The following is a 20,958-nucleotide window of genomic DNA, read 5'->3' as shown; positions in this document are numbered from 1 at the left end:
TAGAAAATACTTCAACACTTAAAGATTTAGCAAGGAAATAACAAAGTAAAGAAGTTACATACTTTCCTGAAGTAAACATGCTGATTGTAAAATTTCATCAAATACAAATGGAAGATGTTTCCTTTTTTGTTTTTGACAATTTTAAAATACGTGAAGAAAGGAAATATTTCTTTTCCCTAGGAGGCCCACCTGTTTCAGGGTTCCTACACTCCTCGTCCAAAACTGCAGGCATAATTTGCCGTGTAAGTGTACTTTTTACGAGGTGTTTTAAAGTTTTTATCAACTTCTCCAAAGTGTCAATGGCCTTGATGAGTTTCAGTCCACTGAGCTAGATCAGTTTTGGGAGCCCCTTCCAAGCTCTCGGTGTACAGTAATCCCACCTTTGTTCCTCAAACTTGTTTTTTTTTTTTTTTAAAAAACCCCTTCTTACACATGACCGAGAAAGCATCTGTGATTGAAGCCGAGGTGAGGCTCTGAGAAGCAGACCGAGCTGGGAAGTGCCCCGCCTCGATTCAGGGGATGCGGGGCAGTAGAAGGGCGGGAGGCAGCCGGCTCCCCAAGTCCGCTCGCCCTTCCAGACACAGGCGGCGGCGCTGGGGCAGCTCCAAGTGCGTCGAGAAGTGTAATCCCTCCGCTAAGTACTTGGCTCTCAGGCTCCAATCACTAGTGGGAGCTGGAGAGGGCAAGTGAAAAAAAAAAAAAATTCCAGAGGCAGCAGAGGAGCTAGAGAGAGAGAAAAAAAAAAGTCCCGAGGCGGCGGCAGAGCGGCCACGGCGGCCAGAAGTTGACGGCGCGGCCGTGCGCGGGGCGCGGAGTGGGCGCGGGCCTGCGGGGCGCCGAGACGGGCGGGGACCCGGGACTGCGGGGCGGCGGCGCCGAGGACGCCAGTGCCGGGGCGCGGCGGCGGGTAAGGCGCGCGCGGGCAGAGGACCGGAGGGCGGGAGCCCGGCTCGCGTGCGGGGGGCCGTGGAGCCGAGCCCAGCCAAGCCGGCGCGATCAGGCGGGCTGAAGGCGGTGCGGGACGGGCTGCACCCGGGCGCAGGGCTGGGCGGGCTAGCCGATGAGCGGAGAGCTAGCCGCACGCCGTGGGGGCGGCGGCCGCCCAGGGGGCTTTGTGCGCGGGCAGCTCTGCCGGGATCCCCGGCCCCAGTGCCTCAGTCCAGGGGCAGAGGCGGCTGCGGGTGGGACACGTGCTCGGGGTCGGGAAGGAGGGACGCACCGAGGCGGGGAGTCGGGACCTGTGCGCCCAGGGAGCGGAGGGATGGCGGGCGGGAGGGCAACCCTGGAGTCGGGGAGACCGGGGGAACCTAGCCGCCGCTGGAGGCGCCGAGCCCGCCGAGACTGGACTTGGGGGCCCCAGCTCCGCGTGGAGCCACCTGCCCCGGCTGCCTCCCGAGACAGCCTGCGGCGGGAGAAAGTGCGCAGTGGGCCGGTCCAGTCGCCTGGGACCAGGCGACACTGCCCCTGGTGCCCCTCTTCCTGTCTGTTGCTCTCTTACAAGTTCTCAATGTTTCTCTGCCTTCTTCCTTCCATTCTCCCTCTATTTCTTTCTTCCTCTCCCCACCCACACTCTCTCTCTCCCCCTGTTTCTTTCTTGTCATCGTCTTTTCTGTTTCTCAGTGTGTCCCTGCCTATCGCTTTATCTTCCACCCAGCCTCCCAGACTTTTGCCTCTCTCTCATTTAGAGGCTGACTTTCTGCCCGTTGTCTCACTCTCTCCTCTCCGCACCCATCCATCTACTCTCCCGTTTCTGTCAGGGCTCCGTATTTGTCAGTCCCTTGCGGTGTTCGGATTATTTGACACAGAGAAGATCCTCTGGAAGTTGTCTGGTGTGATGCCTTATTCCTTTTGAGCCGCACCTCTTCATCTGGGTCTTGGACCCTTCCAATTTGTTCTCCACGGAATGAGAACACTGGTTTCCTTGAGTTATTAGGAATTGTTCTTAGTTTCCTTCTCACCAAGGTGAGGTCAGTGACAGAGCAGACACAAAGGTGCCAGTGAAAGAAAACAGGAGAGAGCTGCTTACTGCCCCTGACATATAAAGAGAATGTATCAGATGTATGCACAGTGAAGCAGATCCACCTGAGAAAAGGCTCCTAGATTCTGGAGAGAAACACAAGAGGCTCCATCAGTAACGAGAGGAGTTAGCTAACAAGTATTTGAAAATAATTTGAAAGAGCGCTTTAGGAAATTTCTCCCTGTCCTAAACTGTTGCCAACTAATAACTGTTTTTCTTACATACTTTTTTTAGGATCCTAGTGACAGCTCTCCTAATTATTGTTTTGGGAAAATCATGGGAAATGTCCTGTGTCAACTGAGACATTTGTCTTTAAGAAAATATTCAGTCTTTGTACTCCTATACCTCTTTACACTCTAGTGATCAAGAAGAATTATTTCTAACTGCAAATAAAATAGAAAAGGATTTGTCAGTCCTTTTAAAACACGAGACATTCCAGAGATCAATAATTTCTTTGGAAAACTTTCACTACAAGGATGTTTTGAAGGATATTACATCTTAGTGAAATATGCAAGTTATTACACACTTAGATCATTGTACGATGCCAAAAAAAAAAAAAAAAGATTGCATGCTATAAGCAAATCATAGCAGTGATGGTTTTTTTTTAAATTTTTATGGGAAACATAGCTGGAAATTAATTGCTCTGATTTTCACTGTTTTCTTTAGTCATGCATAATGTACCTTTGTTTTTAGCAAAATATGGCCTAGGGCTACAAAACTTGATACAGTGTGTTATTTGTCCAATCTGAATTACCATTTAGAAAAACCACCTTTTCCTTTTGGTCACAAGATATGAGTTGATACGATCTCATTACTCATGTGCTGGGGTCTGTTGATGAATTTTAATGGCACTGACTTGTGATTTTAAATCAAAATGTTAGTTTTTGGTGAGTTAAAGTCTTGATTTATGTCATGTTAGTGAATCATCACTATTTATAGGGGCTTTGCCACCTTGTCTGCCAGGTGCTACACAGCGTTCAGCCTGGGCAGGGTTGTCTGAAATTGCCTGTTAGATCCGTGCTCCTGAGTGACGTGCTGCCTCTACTCATGGTGTGTTCATATATGCCCTTCAGAATGTTCTAGTTGTTAAAGATTTATCAAAAAGAAATTGACTTATTTTTTTCTTCATAAACTTTGAAAACTGTGTGAGATGGCCTGATAACTTATTTTTATTACAGTAAATACTGATTGTATTATTTACTTAAAAGAATAAGGCAGTTTAAAATGTGATTTGTTTTTGAGGGGGATACATAGAGTGCCCTTCACTTTTCCTCAGCACTCATATTTATTTAAATCTAAAATCAGTTTTCATCTACTCCAACCTAGCACAGCCTTCCCTAATTTTTTTAAGCCACCTTATCTCTGCCTCTCTGAGATGGGATATTGTCCTTTTCTTAGCTTCTCTGGGTTTCAGATGGCCCAGCACAGTACCTGCCACATGACACTCAAAAAATCCTTCGAGAATGATTTGTTCTCTTCCAATTTGTCTCTAACTTGTGATGCTTACATTTTGTAGATGGGGTAGCTCCAGGGAAATACTTTAGCATGGTATAATAGAGCATAGACTGAGGGTTGAGTCCTCAAGAGCATCTCACCACACGTTAATATTAACATTGAAGCAGACAAGCCCCAAAGAATTTGAAAACCATGCTCAGAACTAGACAGTGAAGTCACGTGGGCCATAGAACTGAGACCTTATATTCACTGTGCCACAGTTTTGTTTCTTTTTTTTTTTTTACTGGACTCATGCCTGGCTTTTTCCACTTGAAATGAGTATATCTGTCTGTTATTAGAAGCAAACAGTTACTTAAACTCTGAAGATTCTTTCTCAGGCAAACCAATAAGAGTCATGTCTGAAATGTATCAATTTGCAATAACTTACAGTCATATTCTACATATGCATGGAGGTAATCTTTCAGAACATTGCCTAAGTGCTCTTAGGTGTTAAGCATTATTTTGGATGCTGTGTCAGCTTGTGCAGACTGATTATTTCTACCTGCAAAGATGATTTAAGCTCTCTGGACTTAAACTGTCTCCTCTGTAACTTCCAGTGTGTATGTTGAAGAGGGCCGAGGAGAAAAGAAAGGAAGTTTGGACCAGATTAAGGGCTCTTTTTGAAGTCTCTTCAGAGACCACCAGTTGAACTCCCAGAACAACTGCAGATTCATCTGTTTTACATATCAGACTTCTCTGTGAGCTTTTGTTTGAAAGAAGGCTAACACAGTTTTAAAAAAAATCTTGAAGACCGCTTCACTTGATGTTTTCCAATCTTCCTTCCAGTTCTTTAATTTAATGATCAAGATCATTTCTGGGTTTTAATTCTGGGTATCTGAAGGATGGTTGATAAAAGTGTTAAGAGTAGAAGGAGAAACTGCGTTTGCCTGAAGGATACTAATTTCAGGTTTCCATATGCCAAATGTGATGTGATGGCAGAAATTGAAGTAGAAGTGTTGCAGTATATAGAGGCAGGCCAGAATTCAGGGAGAGGAAGGGGCCAGAGCTAGACATAGAGATTTAAAAGTCATTCACACTGAATTAATAATTAAAACTAAGGAAAATGGAAACTTTTTAGGGGTAGTCTGGAGAGAAAAATGAAGATTTGGAGTGGAAAAGAGGGACATTTTATATTACTTCTGATTATTTTTAAAGTTCATCTTTAGTATTAAAAAAGCCCTTTGCTGTCCACCTGAAACTATCACAACATTGTTAATTGGCTATACTCCAATATAAAATAAAAAATTAAAAAGTAATTCATGGTTTACATCCAGCAATAATCTGTTTTCATGAATTTTAGAACATCCACATACATGCTAATCATCTTAATTACATTCATTTTTACTTAAATGTTTGTGCCTGGCATTACTGTATACTTCGGGACATTGCAGCCAAGAGAGACATAAGACCCTTGCTGTCATTGAACTCTCATTGTAGAGAGTGAAAACAGTGAATTATAAACAAGCACATAAGATAATTTTCAGTGGTATAAATTGCCATTATGAAAATAAGGCAGGGTGATATGATAGTTCAGTGACTGGGGCTGCTTGGTGTGAGGTGGTCAAGGAAGGCCTCTTTAAGGATGTTTCTGAACAGGAAAGAGCCAGCCCAGTGAAGATCTGGGAGAACTTCTGTCAGTGAACTTCTGGGAATCATAAGGCTTTCACTATAGCAGCAGCAGGCTGGGCACCCTGGCAGTCAGGGGAAATGGTAGAAATGAGGTCAGAGAGATTGCCAGGGTGGTGTTAAAAAGTATGCATTTTATTCAAAGTACATTTTATTGACCTACCCAGGAGGATTTTAAACAGAATTGAATGAATGTGACTGTAGTGTGAGCAAGCATGTCTGAAGATGATGCAGAAAGCTGTGAGAAAGATCTGGCCGAGTTTGGTGGTTTGGCCAAGGGTGGAACCCTGAGAGATTGATCAGACATTGTTCTTATCACTGAGTAAGAGTCGCTGGGTTGAATCATGAGTCATAATGTGTGGCCTCCATCCACTCATCACTCTCCTGCCCCCACCGTTGATCTATACTGCAGCAGTCCACTGGTTCAGTAGTTGCTTTTGCTTTGAAATTGCAGACCTTAGTACCTCACAGTTCCCACATGTCACCTCTTTGAAAAATGTTAGTTGCTCAGTCATGTCTGACTCTGTGACCCCATTGACTGTAGATCCCCAGGCTTCTCTGCCCATGAGATTCTCCAGGCAAGAATACTGGAGTGGTTTGCCATTCCCTTCTCTAGGAGATCTTCCCAACCCAGGGATTGAACCCAGGTCTCCTGCATTACATACAGTTTCTTTACCATATGAGCCACCAGGGAAACTTCATGTCACCTCAAGACCTTCAAATATGTCCTGGGCTGGAAGCAAGCTTCTTGACTCCAAGGCTGCAGAATGCATTGGGAAGTGTTGTGGCGGGGTTCTTTCAGACTCAGAGTGAGCCTTGGACTTCCTGGGGATGCTCAGCTAACCTCTCTTCACTTCAGTATACATCAAGTTTGTGTTCCGGTTACAAACGAAAGGAAGCAAGTTGGAATTTCTCTGATCATGTTAGTGTGTCATATTTTTCTGCCCCTCAGCTTTGAAAACTTTGTCTGCTTCTTGAAAGACTTCACTGTGAAGTCCACATTTTAGATTTGGGTCTCATCTGTCATACCCCAGCCTTTGCAAAGAGCATACAGTAAACATTCAGTAAATATGTGTGGAATGCCGTTGGATGCAATCTACTAGAGACCCCTAGTTTTGATTCCTCTGACTTTATTTTTCCTGTCTTTCAACAAGTATATGGCTGCATGTGCCTTCAGCTTACAAGGTAATAAGTAGCAAGTTTGGAAATGATTTTTCTGCAGTTTGCATTTACTTACTGGCTGAAGGAAAAGAGATACAATCCAATATATCTCTCTATAAGATTTCTTGCCTGGCTGTCTTAAGATAAACATTTTAGTCATTTTTATAGCAGTTAGATAGATACGGGTTTAAACAAGTACAGACACGTCTGTCATTCGTTAATTTGTTGATTTATGAATCTGAGGTGATTCCAAGGAGGTCTGTAATGATGGTGCCTTTGTCTAAATTAATCTCTTGATAGAGATCAGTGAGTTTTATCTAACTAAAAGAGTTTACAACCATCTGTAAAAGATACTAAATTATCATCAGTATCTTTTCTGGAAACAAGCTACTTACTGTTCTGCTGTTGTCCAATAAGCATTTAGCCACACTGGTACACATAATGGGGGATTATCCCTAAATCCTTTTGTTAACAAGTGTGTTCTGCTCAGATGGGCTTACAGGCAAGTTGGTTGGTTGTATCTAGCAATTCCACTTCACTGTTTCTTTAGATCCTTTTCAGTTAAGCTGTCTCTTCTGTATCTGAATGTCCTCTCTTCCTATCTAACTTCATTTTGCTAAAACCTCTTGCATTATAGCCACTGGCTTCTGTGTGAAGTGCCTTCTGTCTGCCTCTCCAGGTCTGCTCTCAACCCTTTTACTTTATGTCCTCTGTCCAGGATGATACCTGGCTGAACTGTGTTGATTTCCAGATGGCTTATGTCGCTGGGGACCTCTGGAGAAAGATTAGAGGGACAAGGGTAGAGAAACGGGTATTGATTCTTTGGTGTGCTCCAAGTTGATGGATCAGCCTGGGCTGCCTGTGTCTCTGCTCAGAATGTCACTTCTGCTTTCAGCTAGTCTTCTCTGTGTCAGTTTCTTTCTCAGGACTCCAATAATCTCTGGAGTTAGCTCCTCTGTTTTTATGCCCCTGATTTATTGCACTATCCTTCAGGTTCTTTTACACTGCACCTATACCATATTAAATTGTTTGCAAATAAATCCTCTTCAATTTTTCAGAAATTTGTAATGATTAAGGTCCTGTTTTCTGTTGATTAGCTTCTGAAAAGCTGCCTCCTTTTCGGAGCCTTCTTCAATTGATAAGAGCAGTCAACTCCCCTTACCTTGTTGGACACCCGCTTTCCACCAAATTTACTTGTTCTATCCGTGCAACAGTGACACAGAAAACTTACACTGTTCTTATATAAATACTTTTCTCTCAACCAGTTTATTGGTTGCAATTCTTTGCTTTATAGTCTGTAAATTTTCACATATGTGCTTTGGTTTCACTCACTCTTTTATTCATTTATTAACATGGTACATACTTAGAGAGTTGCCACTTAGAACTTAGAACAATGCACTGTACTCAGCGTAGGTACAAAAAGGCAGATGTTTGTCCTTACTTGGATTGAAGACTGGGGAGGAGACAAGAAGTAAAAAACTCAACATTATATTTACCAATCAAGTTTGTGATTTATTCAGTGACCACAGAGAGCAAAAACAGTCTGACCAAATTTCTCTTGTTTAGCAATTCTTGAAATTTTTAGGTCAAACACCATGGCAAGTTATTTCTATCTCATCATGTATTCAGTGAGAAATTGGAGTTCGAAGCACTATGAGTTTATCCAACTAATTCAGATACACAGTTTACATATACTAGTGTATTTTAGTTGATTGCGTTGTTTTCATGATATGTTCCAATGGAACAGAGGTTTTTGGGATGTCAGGTTGTATAGCTCAAGAAGGGTCACGTGGGTGGCAGCCTAGCCTACTGCTGAACTGTGAGGGCTCTGGAGTTTGACTGCCTTTTTCTGTCACTTAATAGATGTGTGGCCTTGAACAAGTTGCTGAACCTTCTGTGTTTCAGCTTCATTATCTGTAAGATGGAAATGGCAATAATAATGATTATGTCCTCGGTTTGAGGATTAGAATAGTGAATATTTGTAAAGTGTTTAGAACAATGTCAGGTACATAATAACCACCACAGAGTCATTCAATAAGTAAATGAATGATCAGAGAAGTCTGGGAGTTGCTGATATGTTTAAACTGAAGCCTTGTGTGAGCCTTAATTATGCTAATGTGCATTGTGACCATCCCCACAAGGGGTGTTTTGATCTTGGGGCTTATTTATCCCAGCATATATCATTGGACAAATGTTCCTCAGAACAAACTTTTGGAAAAATTGATACAAATAATTGGCTAAATATTTCACCAATCTGTTGTCTCCTGAGAGATGGGACTTGTTCCTCTACCTGTCACACTTGTTAAGAGTGGGAATCCAGTTCTTGTTCCCCTTCCTTTCCCCCTTTTTCTTTTTAAAGGTAAAATGAATGATTTTCTTCATTACCAAGAGAAAGACTTTCTGCTTGTATAGATGTAAGTATACTCAGGGCCTCTGGGGCTCACAGAGCCAAGGTTTACAGTCTTCTAAAAATCTACTAATTGTTTTATTTTTCTAATAAAGAATGCATATTCCTTGAAGTGAACTTGGGAAGTACAGAGAATTCTAACAGTTAAAACCACTCTTTTCTACCACACAGATAGCTTATTAACTTTTTGGGTCTCTCTCTTTTTTTTTTTTTTATATAATTAAGAGTATAGTATAATATGGTTTTGTGTCTTGCCTTTTTTTTTTTCACTTTACTTTATATATTATTCTCAATCCCAGACGTGTAATGACTTCTGGCCTTCAGATGATTGGTAATCTACATTTCAAAAGAGCTTCCTTCCCTACCTCCCCAGTTCTGTGGCCAGAGACAATATGAAAATAAAATGGTGTATCTAGAACGAGTTTCTCATTTTAAGTATTCTCGGAAATTGGAACCACCTGGTAAGCAGCTGGCAGTTCTGTTTAAGAGACCTGGAGTAGGTGACCTCAGGTTGCTTCATTTATGAGTCATTCCAGTGTTCTAGCCGGCAGCCAGATGGACACACCAGAACCCATGACCAGGCTGCTTTGGAGGCAGTACTTAGTCATCCTGAGTGCCTGAGTGAACTTATATAATGTTGAGATTAACTGGGAAAAGTTATACAGGGAAACCTGAATTATTCTGGGATAAATGTAACCGTTACTCAATTTTTAAATGATACTTTCTTCCTTCCATTGCATGTTTGAGTTGTAGGATTCTAATAATATACTAATGTGTGGTTCTCTGTTTTATCTTGTCTTGTAATTTTATATTTTAAGTGAGAAACAATGTTGCATCTGTATGTCAGTACATAATGTAAAGATGTAAAAAATACTAAATGTTGTAAGTTTTACTCTATGTACTTTATTAAGTGAGGGATGCTGTTGTGGTTAAAATATGTCTGTTCAGTAAGTCCTTTCCCATTCAAAATATTTCAACAGTTTTGAATCTTTATCTCAAGATTAACTCAATCATGCTTTAAAACACTTATCTTTAACATCTGTAGCAAATGAAAATGTTTAAATTCTTTCTGAAGAAGAAAACCATGCTATACTGTTTAATTGAATTAAATTAGCTTTTCATGGAAATTTACCTAGGAGCTGTTTCTGGAACCAATTTGGAAAATGATCTTTGTGTTCTGTGGCATTTATGTTTGATTATGTTTTTTTTAGTAATTCTCAGTGGATGTGATTCACTCCTTGCTTCAGTTGTCAAACTCTCCCAATTTTTGTAGGCAAATTAGGCATTTCCTACTCCATAATTATGCATATTTATGGAATAATGTATGCTTGCTTGTTAAGTAAAGACAATATAAGCAATTCCTAATCATATAACTTAAAATTATCTAAATTTTTAAATCATTTTTAGCATTCCATAGAGTATGTTAAAGCTGAGATAAAGTCATATATAAATTAACTTCTTCCAAAAATGTCTTCCAGTTTGTTTTGACACCTTTTACTAAGAAAAACAGGTGTTATTGTTTCTAAAAATAGCAGAAAATCTAAAACTTCTTGTAAATACATTGCCTTGAAACAGTCTGTACTTTAAGCACATCAAAGATGTGCCTACATTTTCTGTACTGCATTTTCTGCATTCTCTTAGATTGTTATTTCACAGAGTCATGAAGAATTTGAAAATTGCTCAGAAAAACTGAAGTTTCAGATTCTTCTAACTGAAAAATTTATCCTTCGGCATCAAGAGCACGGCGGTGTGTTTTATATGCTTGAACCAGGGCTATGACATAATACCTTTATTTCTTGAATACTTCCTACCTAGGAGTTTAAAGATATTTAAAGCATATTTAACTTTAAAAAACAAAACAAAAACAACAGCAAAAAACCTTTGCCAGTATCTACAATGATCTGTGTGTTGGAATCGCAGCTCGTTGTCTCCTCAGGTCTGTGAATACACGCATGCTCATTTCTGTTCTCTCCTACTCTCCACTGTCCCAGTCGTGCCTCCCCCCTTTACTTTTTCTCAATTTTGCACTTGATTTGGAAATACTGTTTCCTCTACTTTTCCTGAGCCAGAGGGGATTAAAACATTCTCATTTCTATGATCCTTAATCTCCATTAGAGTATTTTCACGACCCTTTCTGACTTTTCCATCCTCTGATTGGAGTTTTGACGGAGTTAGTATAATTGGAATGATGACTTGGTATTCTGTAGACATAATCTTAAAATACTATAATAATGTTATGGAAATGATAGTAATAGCAAGATGAATTTTTATTTTATGAAATTACTTATTATATAATTTCACTCATACTATTTTTATGAAATGTCCATGCTTGAAACATTTAAAGAAATGGATTCTAGTGGCTAAAGTTAAAAATGGCACAAACATATGAAATGTATTGCTAGATATGGCTTGAATCTACAGTTTTCATTCCTTTATGCATTTCTTTGATATAATGCACTTATAGATGTTTGTATAGGTTTTTATCAGATACTATCTAGCTCCTCTTTTATTTGAGATTTTATGTATTTATAATTGTGGTTTGAAAGGTGTTATTAAGCATTCTTAGATGTTTTTCTAATAACTTACTAGCATGCAGCTGACTTACCATGAGACCATAGAGTCCTTTTTTGGCTCATTTCTCCTAACCCTGGAAGGTATAATGCAGTTTAACAATAATATTTTACATCTTCAGTTTGTGAATAATGTCTTTTTTACAAATGGAATTGTTAAATATTTATGCAGTATGGATAAACTTCATGCCATATGTGTCAGAGATAACCTGAGTCTTACTCTAAGGGGAAAGATGTTTAAAATCATGGATGATACACTATCAAAAAATAAACGCAGAACATAAACAGATGTAACATGGGAAAGACAGGGTGAAAAGTCGATGAGCACGTTGATGAGGTGCCACGGTGAGTCAGTCTATTATTCTGTCTTTAGGCGATGCCACTGGGGACTGTGTTAGGGAAGGTGTGACTGGTGTTCCATGATTTCACTTTTAAAATTTTGTATTATATCGGATATCTTAGTTTTCCTCAAGACACACCATTGCTCTCTTTTTGGAACTTATGAGAATTCTTCAGTGTAACTTCTTGACTTTATATTTGTATTCTAGTTGAATTGACAGCTGCAGTTCTTTAGCTCTGTATGTCTTGTCCGTACTTTCCTTTGTTACACAGAGCCTGTTGAGTTTTGACATGTTCAGTGTTTCCTTATAACCATCACCTGTCCAGACTGAAAGAATGCTCATCTATCTTGTTTTTCTTCACAGGTCTGTCCTGTGGTCCACTCAATCATTTATTTTTATTCACTTGGATTTTCCTCAGTTTCTAGATCTTTATTTCCCCTTCTTTCTTGGTAAAATTAGAATTATAATTTTTCATCCTTCAGTAGGTGGTGGAATGTTAGACTAGATCTGTGTGTAGTGTTTTAAGTAAAAATGAACTGTGGTTTTAAATTGGAGGGAAAAGCATGTTTTTTGTTCTTGAGTGATGTCAGTCCCATTGTTAGCTTTGTTGGCTGTGGGAACGCAGTAACACAGTGACTTCTGTGCTCCTATTTATGATATCTAAGGCCCATTTATCCTAAGAAGTACAGTCTCTCTGCTTCCTCCCTTACATGTCTAACCCTATAGTTTTCCACTTTAAGTCTTATTTGATGTCTTCCTCCTAGTAACTCATAAAGTTTCAGAAACCTTGTAGGTTATCCCACTGACTTGGCATCTCACATACTGGAAAAACTTAGTATCTTTTGAAATCCTGGAAAATTTTTTATCTACATTTCCTCTTCTACATCATTTAAAAAGATGTTGAATAAGACCACTTCTAGCACCTTCCCTATTTTTAGTTTTCTTGCCAAAATAATGTCTTTTTTTTCTTTTTTACGGTCGTCTTTGTTTCTCCAGTTAAAAGTTCATCTAATCCTATGATGACTCAGTTCTAATAACTGTTGTGGTAGTACCTTGTCAAGGGCTTTAAAAAAAAAATAGGGTGGATTATATTCACTGATTTCTCCCTTGAGGCTCCATACAGCTTTTAGTATTCCAAGACATGATTAGCCCTAAAAAAGTCAAAGCTAGCCCCCACCCCCTTACCATTGTTTGCTAAACTCCTTGGTGACCTTATGCTTTAGCATATATTGACCTCATAAATTTGCCAAATTGCCAAGGAATAATTATAACATTATATTGGGAGAATTTGAAGGGCTGAGGATAAAGGAGATGAAATTTTAGCATTAATGTGGATGGCTGAAATACAGTTATATATAAGCAGGCAAAAGATAGAGGTTACTATGTTTGAGTTTTTCCTATGTTCCAGAAAGTGAGCTAATAAATAGGCTCATCACGGTTGAGATCGTGATTGCCAGCTCCATTTTTCAGATGAAGGAACTTAAGACATAGTGAGGTTCGGCAGTTGTTAGTGGGGGATTCTAATATAGGGCTGTTTGATTTTAAATCTGTACTTGAATATTGGAGGGCTCTTAGAGCCAGACATGTGTTAGTTATTGATGGTACAAAGATGAGCAGAGATAAGCCCATGTGGTCCAAGAGCTTCGAAAGACTCTTGGAAGAAGGAAGAGACTTGTACACAGTTGTAAGAGAGAAAATTGCATGTGGAAGATGTTGTGAGCGAACTTACCACATTTTTACTTAAACTGACTTCCATTTGATCCACATTTTTCTGTGTTGTGCTTTTTTTTTTTTGTGAGGGAGGGGGAGAGGGACATGAAGTTATTAACATGGGTTAAATGTAGTGACATGTTTTAGTGGATTTGGGAAACCAAATAGCTCAGGTAGTTTGCTAAGAATATACAGATGCAAATGATGAAAATTATTTAAAATTAGTTTATCTGAAATGACATTAATAAACTTAAATTGTTTTGAAAGAACCACCATAATATAAACCTAATAATAAACATTGGATTTGGGGGCTTGGCAAAAATCTGCTTATTTGGAGGGACCAGAAAGTTTCCACTAAAAATACAATAAAAACCTTTGAGTAGAGTTTGATCTTGAAATCACTTTTTCTAACATTGAAATGGACTCTAGATCATCTATAATAGGGATATCACATATATTTTGTCTCTATTTTTATTAGACTGTGTTGGAATGAAAATGAAATTAATACAGTGGCTTTCAAAGAATCATAAAACCTCTTCTTTAAGTGTAATACCTTTATTTTTTGCATGTTTAAATGAAAGGGGTCTGTTGGCTGTGGCCATAGAGCTTAGCTGAGGTAGAGTTGTTAAAGAAATCTTTAGTTTCCAAAATAATTAGTTGAAAAATATTTTACATGGAGCAGAAGTGCTGTGGGGAAAGCAAAGTTTAAAATGGATTTAGGCATTAAAAGTGAAATGGTAAATTTAAAAGTTAATATTATAAATATTACATATAAGTTAAATCCTCACATTTTTGCTAGTCTGGTAATCACCATTTGATTTTCCAAAGGCATGTATAGGCCACAAAAACATTAAGTTATAGTATAATTTGTAACAAAGAGAAAGCTTCCTTAGTGACTCTTTATATTCCAAAATATAATTTTTCCATTATGGAAAATTATATCTATGTTGAACATAAATAATCGGATATTTGCTTCACTAATGATCCAGATTATTTTAAAATCATGTTACTGGATTTAACGATGCGACCTCTGTTCTGTGACCTTGTGTATTCTGGAGGCTTGTTATGCATGTCAAGGGTATTTCCTTTTATTTGTTTTAATTTTACCTGCCACTGAAATCATTGAATAACCCTTCATAATTTTATTATGAAACCATATAATAAGGAAGGACTAGTTGATTATTTTTTACTTTAACTTTCATAATCTCATATAGTTCAGATCTTCTTTGTGTTCTCATTTCTCAGGTCAGATAATTCATATTTTGCAGTGTCTCATCACAGTAATGGATGAGATAGGGTAATATGTTTCAATACATTTATTATTATTTTAGCATTTTAATTCTGTTCTCTCTTTCAAGGGGAGAGAAGCAAGTAGTTTGTTGAAAATAGCACACAATTGGGAGACAGGAAAGGCCATAATTAGTTTTGTAACCTGAGACTGATAAGTTAAATAAAAGATTGGCCAAGCTCTCTAAGGTCTTTCTGGCTTGAAATGCTATGATTCTATAACCCAGATGGGCAAATCGTATCATGGTTAATAATTACACTGTGACATTAGGTTTCTTAAGAGCAAGACACTGTAACTAATACATCTTTGTGTCCTTTTTTTTTTCTTTAGGTAGTTTTTTAAATTTCTGAGACAAAACAGTGTTCACAAAAGTTCTTTCCAAACCTACTCACCTTTGGTATTTTAAATTCTTTAAATGAGAGACTGATACTTATAAATCATATAATTATACTGTGTACCATTTTATATACTTTTATAAATAAACCCTTGGAAAGTGAAAGTGAAGTCACTCAGTCGTGTCCAACCCTCTGCGACCCCATGGACTGTAGCCCACCTCCTCGGTCCATGGGATTTTCCCCGCATGAATACTGGAGTGGGTTGCCATTTCCTTCTCCAGGGGATCTTCCTGGCCCAGGAATTGACTCTGGGTCTCCTGCATTGCAGGCAGACACTTTACTGTCTGAGCCACTAGGGAAGCCCAAATAATTTTTGTTAATAGGAAGTTACTCTGCAATCAGTACTGTTGTAATACATTCTTTGAATTATTTTCTAAGAACTTTGAAGCAATAGTTGAAAATAGTTTTGTTCAGAAATCAGATTCAGTTTAAAAGTTGACTGTATTGGATTATGGGCTTTCCAGGTAGAGCTGTGATAAAGAATCCACCTGCCAATGCAGGAGACACAGGTTCCGATCTCTGGGTCAGGAGGATCCTCTGGAGTAGGAAATGGCAACCCACTTCAATATTCTTGTCTGGAAAATTTCATGAACAGAGGAACCTGGTGGGCTACAGTCCATGGGGTAGCAAAGAGTTGGACACAACTTGAGCAATTAATTGGGCACACATACTCATACTGGATCATAGTGGGTAATTTTACTAGAGATAAAATATGCAGAGAGAATAGCATTGAAACATGTATATTACCATATGTGGACTAGATCACTAGTCCAAGTTCAATGCATGAAACAGGGCACTCAAGGCCCGTGCACTGGGACAACCCTGGGGGATGGGATCAGGAGGGAGGTGGGAGGGGGGTTCAGGATGGGGGACACATTTACACCCATGGCTGATTCATGTCAGTGTATGGCAAAAACCACCACAATATTGTAAAGTAATTAGCCTCCAATTAAAATAAATTAAAAAAGAAGAAATATGCAGGACATCCCAGCAATATGATGAATTTGATTTGATGATTATAACTTTTCACCGATAAGAGATTGTTTCCCTGTGCCTTTTAGCTAATTTTGTTTTTTAAATGCTGCATACTAAGTAATCTCTTTTAGAGCTCTTTTAAATATAAAAACAGGACTGAACTAGGTTTAAGATGTTGTGCAGATAATCTGGTTCTCCCTGTGAGAAGTTAATCCCCGTACTATTCTTTCTAAAATATTCTTTCCTTATATTGTTCCAGGATTGACTTAATATTCAGATGCCTTTAAATGTCTAGGCAACTTGATACATTCTTATTATTTTCAAGTTGATTAGTAATTTCCTTTTAAGAACTATAGTTTCATACAACAGTCATCTGTTATTTTTATATGTTTCAAGGTTTCAGTGATATATTCTAGATTATCCATAACAAGTTTTTAATCCCAGCCCACTTCTGTGCAATCTGTGTAGTATGTCTGTATGTGTTGAAAGAGTCTATGCTAAATAAAGGTATACTTACCAAATAAAGTAAAATAGGTTGAGAAAATTATGCTTACCCAGTAAAATAAGTAAAATAAGATAGAGGACGAGATGGTTGGATGGCCTCACTGACTCAATGGACATGAGTTTGAGCAAGCTCTGGGAGATGGTGAAGGACAGGGAAGCCTGGTGTGCTGCAGTCCATGGGGTTGAAAAGAGTTGAACAGGACTGAGTGACTGAACAAAGTAAAATAAAATTGAGGAAACAAATAATCACAGCCCCTACAGTTCATCCTGGAGCATTTGCTGTTGATATAAAGCAGGAAGCCTCCACTGAAAACTGTAGAGTTGTCTGTTTTACATGAATTGTTTGCTCTTAAGAGATTAAGGGAAATAAGGAAAAAGTTGAAGTTCTTAAGTAATGCTGAAAATGTTTTGTCCATAGTGAATGCATTAGAATTCATGAAGCTAAAATTCCTGAATCAAAAATGAGAAAGTGTGAAGCAGAATAAGGGAAATTCTCTTTATGTGGACTCTTTCTTGGAAGTTGGAGTGAAAATAAAAAAATAGTAAAAAAAAAAAAATTATAGCTAACATATATCACTTTACATATGAATTTCTCACACTGATGCTGTTCTAGCATTTTTCCCTTTGGCAAACAGCTTCATTTTCAGAAGAGTCTATTAATACCATCCCCCTGGACTCGTGTGTGTATATTAATGCATAGAATTAATGTATTCTATGAATACATACCCCCTGGAGGTAACTTTTCTTCCAGTACTTTGTACCCTCTTCCATTCTAAATATTCTGCACTGCATCAATTAGTAATTACTAGTTTCCTGGATTGTTAGTGTAATTAGCATCCTCACCAAAAGCTGCCTTGTTTCTCTGTTTTCCTCGTGTTTCACAATATGGAATATAGCACACAGAAGATGCTAGGTCAGTGTTGATTGATTGATTGCCTTCCTTACTTTAGTTCTTTATTTCCATGTAGTTATGGAAATTTTCCCTTTCAGAATATGTGAGGATCCTTAGGGTTTTTAAAAATTTACCATTTGTTTAATTTATAAATACATTCTAGGACATGAAATGGGAAAAAAATTCTCTTCTGTATTTTGACTAAAACCAACATAGATGCTCTGCAGTGGACCCTGCAGTCAGATACCCAGGTTTGTATTCTGGCTGTTCCATTCAGTGCGCTCATCTGTAAAATGGGGATAGTAGGAGTAGGACTCCGTAGGGATGCTGTGGTAATTAAATGAAGTACCCAGAACTCTGCCTGCTGCTGCTGCTGCTGCTAAGTCACTTCAGTTGTGTCGACTCTGTGTGACCCCATAGACATCAGCGCACCAGGCTCTCCTTCCCCTGGGATTCTCCAGGCAAGAACACTGGAGTGGGTTGCCATTTCCTTCTGCCTGGCATACAATAATTGTTCAATGAATGTTCACTCTTGTCCTTTGTTTTAGATGTCTTTAAGTGGCAGACACTCAGCCTACTTTGGGAGGAACCTATATGAGACTGTTCTATGAAAATGGAATGAAGAATATTTACAGAATTAATAGATCAATTTTTAACTAAAATATTTATTTATTTTGCTGCAGCACAACATGTGGGATCTTAGTTCCCTGAGCAGGGTTGGAACCTGTGCCCCATGCAGTGGAAGCACAGTCTTAACCACTGGACCACCAGGGAGGATCCTAATTGGTCAATTTTAATGAGAAATGATTTTCTTACAAAATGTTTCCAAATGCAAAACTTTAAGTCACAGATACTCATTAAAATAAGTGCATAGTTAGAAACAAGAAGCTCTTAGAAACAGTTATTTCCTTCCCTTTTTATTCAATTTGGTATACTTACATCTCTATTTCTAATACTTCTAAAAAAGAAAAAGTCTGTATAATGAAATAAGAGGATAAATTGTATCCATTTATTAATTTGAATGACATTTTCCCTTGGATGAATTATGAAAAGTCTGGTTAAGTTTAGCACTGATGGAGCTTGAAGAGATGTCAGTATTAAGCAAGTGTTTAGTTGCATGACCTGATCAGTTTACACTATTGCAGAACCTTAATTAAAGTTTTATTAAACTGTGTAAACTATGATCCAGTTTGGATTTGAAAGTAGATAGACATCTGTTTCAAATATTATTACCACAGTTAGAAATTAATAGCTTTTTTCTGAAAGTCTCAAAGTTGCCCTTTTGAAACTGTTATTTCTGTCTCCCCACCATTCTCTGTACTAAAATATTTTTTTGAGATATTAAGGTTATTTTAAAAATCACATTCATAATCTATAATATCTATACAACAGAAAAGCAGAGCAATGTTTGGAAATACTTTATTGAACTAAAAAACAAGACTTCTCTGTTTTATGTTAAAAGCAAATTTCTGTAGTGATGCATCAGAGGCATTGAAGCCAACTCTTCGATTGGGGACCTTTTGTACCTTCCCCCCCCCCCCGTCTTTCTGTTTTTTCTTTATGAAATGAAGGCTAATTCTAGTTAAATTTGGTGTCAGTTTGCTCATTGACAGTAAACAAAAGTGCCCAATTTTTTTCTTTGCCTCAATTACATTAGAAAATTCTTCAGCAAATGTACTTCTTCAGTTGGTTGTGTATACGTTTATCCTTTGTTCTGGAAAGGAGTCTTGATATCATTTCATTCAGAGTATTTAATGCTATCTAGATAAAAAACATCAGAATTTAAATTTTCTTTTAAACCTTGCTCACCTATCTCACAGTTAAGAATTCATTCATTTACTATGTTGCTGTGTCTTGGTTCTGTAAGAACTTATTATTAAATCAATGTGTGTTTGATAGAAACTTTTTAAAACATAGGAAGAAGTCAAAAGGAAAATTTCTCTACTTGAAGTCTGTTAATTGTTTTCATTTTGATATATTTATATCTCTCTTTATCATATAATCTTTAGATTTTAAAGAAGGGATATTAACATTTTAATTTTATGTTTTATTTTGCTTAAAATTATGAATATTTTCTTTATGCTTCTAAATATTTTAATGACTAGAAAATACTAGTATTCCTTTTTAATATTTTTCCCATTTTTTATTATAAATAATACTGCAGTGAGCATCTTTATGAATAGATCTTTGAATATTTTTATAAAGGCCTTTATATATAACACCAAATTTCTTTCCAGTCAAGTCATTCTAATTTATAATCCTACCTGCAGGGTATCTATTTAATTTTACTCATATTCTTAGTAAGTACTTCGGTTGTATCCATTAACTTTCTCTAAGGATCAGAAAAAGACAAAATGTAAAAAACCCAAACAGTAGTTTTGAATAAACAGGAACATGCTTCACATTATTTGTATTAAAAAAAAAAAAAAACAGGAATTTTTACTTCTTATGAATACTGACCATTACTCTTGATATATAATTTCATAAAATGTATACTACTACTACTACTACTAAGTCGCTTCAGTCGTGTCCGACTCTGTGCGACCCCATGAACGGCAGCCCACCAGGCTCCCCCATCCCTGGGATTCTCCAGGCAGGAATACTGGAGATAAAATGTATAAATAAATACAAATTAAAATGCCAGTCTTTTTTTTTTATTATGGTTCTTTGTAACAATATAAATGATTTAAGGAAAAAGCAATTAAATTACATAATCCTTAAAGTCAAAGGCAGAAATGATGGTAGGAAAAATATCTCGTGCAAATTATTTGATATGTAAAATAACATTTAAGGTGGTTTTGTGCCTTGTGAAAATACCCTTGTGTTGGAGCAGAGCTATAGAAACTAAGTTGTCTGATTCCTGTAGTTTTTTGATATACGTTTTAAAAGGAAACATTTCTTCCGTACTTAAAAGTATATATTTTAAGGAATGACAGAGTGAATGTATTTATATCTGCTAGTCATTTATGAAGCAAAGTAATACCAGTACCGTTTAAACCTCCTGTGTACTCCTCAGTCACATTTACTCCTGTCCTTTCCAGCTGAATAAAAACTCACTTGAGTTTTGTCTGCATTATTCACTTACTTAAAAACAAATTTTTTTTTATGCCGTATGCTTGTGTATCCCTAAACAGTGTATTTAGAGCTTTAGAAAAATATCATTCAGTGCTGTTGTATATTTTTACTTCCCCTTTCTCAAATTTATGTGTTTAAAACTTATCTATGGTGCCTAAAGCTATATTTCACTTATTTTCACTACTTTGTGATACTCTTTTTGTGAGTAGACCACAGTTTAGTTGCCATTTGTTGATGGTTATTTCTTTAATTTTTGCTATTAGAGCAAATGATGTTATGGGTTGCTTATGTCCTCAGTGCACAGGCATAAGGAACATGAGATTGCTTGGTTACACAAAAGGTGCATTTTAAATCTGTAAGATTACATTCTATTTTCCAAAGTAGTTCAAACTCCTACCAGCAGTATAACATAATTCGCATCATGCTGCTTCCTATCCTGTGCTTTCTATTGTCAAATTTATTAAATGTTTTCTAACATCCAAGATTAACATGCTACCTTACTA

The 20,958-nt window shown here is 37.7% G+C and overlaps 1 protein-coding gene across 13 annotated transcripts in view; it reads left to right on the top strand.

Moving 5' to 3' along the window:
* The first annotated feature begins 574 nt into the window (after positions 1–574).
* BMPR1B (bone morphogenetic protein receptor type 1B) overlaps positions 575–20,958 on the top strand; it is a 449,200-nt gene continuing 428,816 nt past the window's right edge. For 8 of the 13 annotated variants that reach the window (XM_070372126.1, XM_070372127.1, XM_070372116.1 and 5 more), the window contains exon 1: positions 576–907. The gene's annotated coding sequence lies outside the window, so the exon portion shown is untranslated. Of the gene's footprint in view, positions 908–20,958 lie in introns of all 13 variants that reach the window. The other 5 variants (XM_070372138.1, XM_070372136.1, XM_070372134.1 and 2 more) reach the window with 1 other exon arrangement.

The sequence above is a fragment of the Bos mutus genome, chromosome 6 (assembly GCF_027580195.1).
Source record: "Bos mutus isolate GX-2022 chromosome 6, NWIPB_WYAK_1.1, whole genome shotgun sequence".
NCBI lineage: Eukaryota > Metazoa > Chordata > Mammalia > Artiodactyla > Bovidae > Bos > Bos mutus.
Note: the sequence above shows the minus strand (reverse complement) of the source record. Positions and strands in the feature narration are given on the sequence as shown.